Here is a 6,807-nt window from a genome sequence, read left to right as displayed (position 1 = left end):
TGAAAGGGGTTGTGCTGGAGGGCGGCCCCTGGGGCCAAAGGCGACCGCCCGCGCATGCGCAGTCAGCAGCGGCGCACTGGGGTTGGGGGCGGGTAGGTGAGGGAGGCGAGGCCAGGAGAGGGGGGCGGCTGGAGGTCTCCACCTTGGCGGGTCCAGCCGTGGAGGCTGGAGGCGCATCTGGTGTGTGTGTGTGTGAGTGTGTGTGTGTGTGTGTGTGTTGTGTGTGTGTGAAGACAGCCCCCCACCCCGCCGAGCCCACCACGCCCCGCACCCCAGTCCCGTGGAGACCTCGGGACCCGGCCAGCGAACTCAACAAGCCCGGCCCGGCCCCGAGTGGGTCAGCGCCGGCGCGGGGCCTGGGGCGGGAGGAGGCGCGGGGAAGCGCAGAGACGCTCGGCTTCTTGAGCGGGGCTGGGGCGCCCTCCGCTGTCTACGGCCACACCACCCTGAACGCGCCCGATCTCGTCTGATCTCGGAAGCTAAGCAGGGTCGGGCCTGGTTAGTACTTGGATGGGAGACCGCCTGGGAATACCGGGTGCCGTAGGCTTTTTTTTTTTTTGCCTCTTGTTCTGTCCCCATTCGGAGAGCGCGGCGGCAGTCGGGGGGGGGGGTGTCACCCCCACCCTCAGCGCCCGCCGCGGTGCCTGGCGCCCCAGCCCGCTCCGTGGGGCCTCCTCTTGCCCCAAGCCGCAGCACCGCCGCCACGCGGCAGCAGGCGTGGCACCTGGACTGTCGGGTCTCAGACCAAGGGTCTGGTCTGTGGGAACCGACACGCTGGAGGAAACCTTGAGAGTCTGAGAGGGGAGGGAGTTGCAGAAGAAGGCCGGGATGTCATTTTGAGGGAGTTGTGACCAGAACTCGTCCCGTTGATTTTGGCGTTCTATGGGCTACACGTAGGAATCTTTGGTGGTGGCACCGGATGTTGGGGGATGCACAGTCACACCCAGACGTGCTCGACAGGCCTCCTTTTACTTTTCTTTTCGGAGTCATTTTTTTTTTTTTTAAAATGCCTCTTGGCCGGGCGTGCTGGCTCACACCTGTAATCCTAGCACTCTGGGAGGCCGAGGTGGGCGGATTGCTCGAGGTCAGGAGTTCGAAACCAGCCTGAGCAAGAGCGAGACCCCATCTCTACTATAAATAGAAAGAAATTAATTGGCCAACTAATAGATATAGAAAAAAATTAGCCGGGCATGGTGGCGCATGCCTGTAGTCCCAGCTACTTGGGAGGCTGAGGCAGCAGGATTGCTTGAGCCCAGGAGATTGAGGTTGCTGTGAGCTAGGCTGACGCCATGGCACTCACTCTAGCCAGGGCAACAAAGGGAGACTCTGTCTCCAAAAAAAAAAAAAAAAAAAAAACATGCCTCTTACCTCGATTATTGCATTTTCTTTTCTCTCTCTTTTCAAGCAGATTATGGGAGTACAAGTGTTAGGGTTCCATGTATTGCCCGTGCCCCCCTCCCCCCTGTTGTCTTCTTCATTTATCTCTCATGCTTTAGCAGCGTATGGTGGGGGTCCCAATGTTAAGGTCAGGTACATTGCCCTCTCCCCGCCTCCCCCCTCTGGTCAGAGCTTCAAGTGCGCCCATCCCCCAGTCGGTGCGCACCCACCCCATTCCTAATGGGTGTGGATGCCCATCCCCTCCCCCCACCCGCCCGACCCCCACCCGATGAAGGTGATTCCTCTACGTCCACTCAGGTGTCCATGGGTTCCTACCAATTTGCCGGTGAGCACGCGCACGTGGTGCTCCTGTGTCCATTCTTGGGATACTTGGCTTACTGGAACGGGTTCCAGCTCCGGCCAGGAGAACACGGGAGGTGCCCTCTCACCGCCGTTTCTCACAGCCGAATAGCACTCCGTGGTGTCCACGCGCCACATTTTATTAATCCACTCGTGGATCGATGGGCACTCGGGTCGCTTCCACATCTTTGCAATTGTGAATTGTGCCGCCACAGACACCGGAGCGCAGGTGTCTTCTGCGTAGGCTGCGGGCCTGGCTCTTCTGAATGCCGCTAGCTCGCGACCCACGGGTGAATCTGGTCAGGGAACTTGCCCTAAGGAGCAGACTCTGATCCGGGCGGGCTACCGGTGTCTCTGTTTGCTCGTTTCTTTCTTCCGTTTCGGGAAAGGCTTCCTTGCTGGGTGTGGAAATCTCCTATGCCTTTCCTCGCCTCTTCTGTCAGCTTTAAAATTCTCTTTCAGTTGCCACCCTCACAAACGTCTTAGGAACGTCTTTACGGTGCCTTCCTTAGTGAAATGACCCTCAATGAAGCTGGAACCAAATCTCTAATCGCCCAGTTTTAGCAAGTCCACACCCCAGGGTGGTTGGGGTCCAATCCGGCCCCGGCCAGGCCCAGGCCCCTTGGACTGGGCCACAGGAGGACACAGAGTAGGGTCCCGGCCCCCACGGTAGCGGTGCCGGCAGTTCTGCAACGGCTTGGGGGGTTTCCAGAGGTAGGAGATGGAGGGGACTGATTTCTCCAGCGCCCCCCAAAACACCCCACCCATGGCACACATCCCGAGAGACGCCCCTACACTCGCTCCCCTCCCCTACGCGCTGTGCCCCAGCCCTGGTCCGGGGCGGATAGGCGGCAGCCCACACGCAGGGCGGGGGCGCAGCTGAAAGGGGTTGTGCTGGAGGGCGGCCCCTGGGGCCAAAGGCGACCGCCCGCGCATGCGCAGTCAGCAGCGGTGCACTGGGGTTGGGGGCGGGTAGGTGAGGGAGGCGAGGCCAGGAGAGGGGGGCGGCTGGAGGTCTCCACCTTGGCGGGTCCAGCCGTGGAGGCTGGAGGCGCATCTGGTGTGTGTGTGTGTGAGTGTGTGTGTGTGTGTGTGTGTGTTGTGTGTGTGTGAAGACAGCCCCCCACCCCGCCGAGCCCACCACGCCCCGCACCCCAGTCCCGTGGAGACCTCGGGACCCGGCCAGCGAACTCAACAAGCCCGGCCCGGCCCCGAGTGGGTCAGCGCCGGCGCGGGGCCTGGGGCGGGAGGAGGCGCGGGGAAGCGCAGAGACGCTCGGCTTCTTGAGCGGGGCTGGGGCGCCCTCCGCTGTCTACGGCCACACCACCCTGAACGCGCCCGATCTCGTCTGATCTCGGAAGCTAAGCAGGGTCGGGCCTGGTTAGTACTTGGATGGGAGACCGCCTGGGAATACCGGGTGCCGTAGGCTTTTTTTTTTTTTGCCTCTTGTTCTGTCCCCATTCGGAGAGCGCGGCGGCAGTCGGGGGGGGGGTGTCACCCCCACCCTCAGCGCCCGCCGCGGTGCCTGGCGCCCCAGCCCGCTCCGTGGGGCCTCCTCTTGCCCCAAGCCGCAGCACCGCCGCCACGCGGCAGCAGGCGTGGCACCTGGACTGTCGGGTCTCAGACCAAGGGTCTGGTCTGTGGGAACCGACACGCTGGAGGAAACCTTGAGAGTCTGAGAGGGGAGGGAGTTGCAGAAGAAGGCCGGGATGTCATTTTGAGGGAGTTGTGACCAGAACTCGTCCCGTTGATTTTGGCGTTCTATGGGCTACACGTAGGAATCTTTGGTGGTGGCACCGGATGTTGGGGGATGCACAGTCACACCCAGACGTGCTCGACAGGCCTCCTTTTACTTTTCTTTTCGGAGTCATTTTTTTTTTTTTTAAAATGCCTCTTGGCCGGGCGTGCTGGCTCACACCTGTAATCCTAGCACTCTGGGAGGCCGAGGTGGGCGGATTGCTCGAGGTCAGGAGTTCGAAACCAGCCTGAGCAAGAGCGAGACCCCATCTCTACTATAAATAGAAAGAAATTAATTGGCCAACTAATAGATATAGAAAAAAATTAGCCGGGCATGGTGGCGCATGCCTGTAGTCCCAGCTACTTGGGAGGCTGAGGCAGCAGGATTGCTTGAGCCCAGGAGATTGAGGTTGCTGTGATCTAGGCTGACGCCATGGCACTCACTCTAGCCAGGGCAACAAAGGGAGACTCTGTCTCCAAAAAAAAAAAAAAAAAAAAAACATGCCTCTTACCTCGATTATTGCATTTTCTTTTCTCTCTCTTTTCAAGCAGATTATGGGAGTACAAGTGTTAGGGTTCCATGTATTGCCCGTGCCCCCCTCCCCCCTGTTGTCTTCTTCATTTATCTCTCATGCTTTAGCAGCGTATGGTGGGGGTCCCAATGTTAAGGTCAGGTACATTGCCCTCTCCCCGCCTCCCCCCTCTGGTCAGAGCTTCAAGTGCGCCCATCCCCCAGTCGGTGCGCACCCACCCCATTCCTAATGGGTGTGGATGCCCATCCCCTCCCCCCACCCGCCCGACCCCCACCCGATGAAGGTGATTCCTCTACGTCCACTCAGGTGTCCATGGGTTCCTACCAATTTGCCGGTGAGCACGCGCACGTGGTGCTCCTGTGTCCATTCTTGGGATACTTGGCTTACTGGAACGGGTTCCAGCTCCGGCCAGGAGAACACGGGAGGTGCCCTCTCACCGCCGTTTCTCACAGCCGAATAGCACTCCGTGGTGTACACGCGCCACATTTTATTAATCCACTCGTGGATCGATGGGCACTCGGGTCGCTTCCACATCTTTGCAATTGTGAATTGTGCCGCCACAGACACCCGAGCGCAGGTGTCTTCTGCGTAGGCTGCGGGCCTGGCTCTTCTGAATGCCGCTAGCTCGCGACCCACGGGTGAATCTGGTCAGGGAACTTGCCCTAAGGAGCAGACTCTGATCCGGGCGGGCTACCGGTGTCTCTGTTTGCTCGTTTCTTTCTTCCGTTTCGGGAAAGGCTTCCTTGCTGGGTGTGGAAATCTCCTATGCCTTTCCTCGCCTCTTCTGTCAGCTTTAAAATTCTCTTTCAGTTGCCACCCTCACAAACGTCTTAGGAACGTCTTTACGGTGCCTTCCTTAGTGAAATGACCCTCAATGAAGCTGGAACCAAATCTCTAATCGCCCAGTTTTAGCAAGTCCACACCCCAGGGTGGTTGGGGTCCAATCCGGCCCCGGCCAGGCCCAGGCCCCTTGGACTGGGCCACAGGAGGACACAGAGTAGGGTCCCGGCCCCCACGGTAGCGGTGCCGGCAGTTCTGCAACGGCTTGGGGGGTTTCCAGAGGTAGGAGATGGAGGGGACTGATTTCTCCAGCGCCCCCCAAAACACCCCACCCATGGCACACATCCCGAGAGACGCCCCTACACTCGCTCCCCTCCCCTACGCGCTGTGCCCCAGCCCTGGTCCGGGGCGGATAGGCGGCAGCCCACACGCAGGGCGGGGGCGCAGCTGAAAGGGGTTGTGCTGGAGGGCGGCCCCTGGGGCCAAAGGCGACCGCCCGCGCATGCGCAGTCAGCAGCGGTGCACTGGGGTTGGGGGCGGGTAGGTGAGGGAGGCGAGGCCAGGAGAGGGGGGCGGCTGGAGGTCTCCACCTTGGCGGGTCCAGCCGTGGAGGCTGGAGGCGCATCTGGTGTGTGTGTGTGTGAGTGTGTGTGTGTGTGTGTGTGTGTTGTGTGTGTGTGAAGACAGCCCCCCACCCCGCCGAGCCCACCACGCCCCGCACCCCAGTCCCGTGGAGACCTCGGGACCCGGCCAGCGAACTCAACAAGCCCGGCCCGGCCCCGAGTGGGTCAGCGCCGGCGCGGGGCCTGGGGCGGGAGGAGGCGCGGGGAAGCGCAGAGACGCTCGGCTTCTTGAGCGGGGCTGGGGCGCCCTCCGCTGTCTACGGCCACACCACCCTGAACGCGCCCGATCTCGTCTGATCTCGGAAGCTAAGCAGGGTCGGGCCTGGTTAGTACTTGGATGGGAGACCGCCTGGGAATACCGGGTGCCGTAGGCTTTTTTTTTTTTTGCCTCTTGTTCTGTCCCCATTCGGAGAGCGCGGCGGCAGTCGGGGGGGGGGTGTCACCCCCACCCTCAGCGCCCGCCGCGGTGCCTGGCGCCCCAGCCCGCTCCGTGGGGCCTCCTCTTGCCCCAAGCCGCAGCACCGCCGCCACGCGGCAGCAGGCGTGGCACCTGGACTGTCGGGTCTCAGACCAAGGGTCTGGTCTGTGGGAACCGACACGCTGGAGGAAACCTTGAGAGTCTGAGAGGGGAGGGAGTTGCAGAAGAAGGCCGGGATGTCATTTTGAGGGAGTTGTGACCAGAACTCGTCCCGTTGATTTTGGCGTTCTATGGGCTACACGTAGGAATCTTTGGTGGTGGCACCGGATGTTGGGGGATGCACAGTCACACCCAGACGTGCTCGACAGGCCTCCTTTTACTTTTCTTTTCGGAGTCATTTTTTTTTTTTTTAAAATGCCTCTTGGCCGGGCGTGCTGGCTCACACCTGTAATCCTAGCACTCTGGGAGGCCGAGGTGGGCGGATTGCTCGAGGTCAGGAGTTCGAAACCAGCCTGAGCAAGAGCGAGACCCCATCTCTACTATAAATAGAAAGAAATTAATTGGCCAACTAATAGATATAGAAAAAAATTAGCCGGGCATGGTGGCGCATGCCTGTAGTCCCAGCTACTTGGGAGGCTGAGGCAGCAGGATTGCTTGAGCCCAGGAGATTGAGGTTGCTGTGATCTAGGCTGACGCCATGGCACTCACTCTAGCCAGGGCAACAAAGGGAGACTCTGTCTCCAAAAAAAAAAAAAAAAAAAAACATGCCTCTTACCTCGATTATTGCATTTTCTTTTCTCTCTCTTTTCAAGCAGATTATGGGAGTACAAGTGTTAGGGTTCCATGTATTGCCCGTGCCCCCCTCCCCCCTGTTGTCTTCTTCATTTATCTCTCATGCTTTAGCAGCGTATGGTGGGGGTCCCAATGTTAAGGTCAGGTACATTGCCCTCTCCCCGCCTCCCCCCTCTGGTCAGAGCTT

The 6,807-nt window shown here is 59.9% G+C and overlaps 3 non-coding genes across 3 annotated transcripts; all 3 read left to right on the top strand.

The window, feature by feature from the left end:
- The first annotated feature begins 428 nt into the window (after window positions 1–428).
- LOC142866850 (5S ribosomal RNA) lies at window positions 429–547 on the top strand. Its single transcript, XR_012916664.1, has one exon. It is a non-coding gene; the product is annotated as a 5S ribosomal RNA (ribosomal RNA).
- Window positions 548–3,047: 2,500 nt separating this feature from the next.
- Window positions 3,048–3,166, top strand: LOC142866839 (5S ribosomal RNA). The gene has a single exon (XR_012916663.1). It is a non-coding gene; the product is annotated as a 5S ribosomal RNA (ribosomal RNA).
- A 2,499-nt stretch (window positions 3,167–5,665) lies between these two features.
- LOC142866827 (5S ribosomal RNA) lies at window positions 5,666–5,784 on the top strand. The gene has a single exon (XR_012916657.1). It is a non-coding gene; the product is annotated as a 5S ribosomal RNA (ribosomal RNA).
- The last annotated feature ends 1,023 nt before the right edge of the window (window positions 5,785–6,807 follow it).

The sequence above is a fragment of the Microcebus murinus genome, unplaced genomic scaffold, assembly GCF_040939455.1.
Source record: "Microcebus murinus isolate Inina unplaced genomic scaffold, M.murinus_Inina_mat1.0 scaf007_hap2_Mmur4.0, whole genome shotgun sequence".
Classification (NCBI taxonomy): Eukaryota; Metazoa; Chordata; class Mammalia; order Primates; family Cheirogaleidae; genus Microcebus; species Microcebus murinus.
Note: the sequence above shows the minus strand (reverse complement) of the source record. Positions and strands in the feature narration are given on the sequence as shown.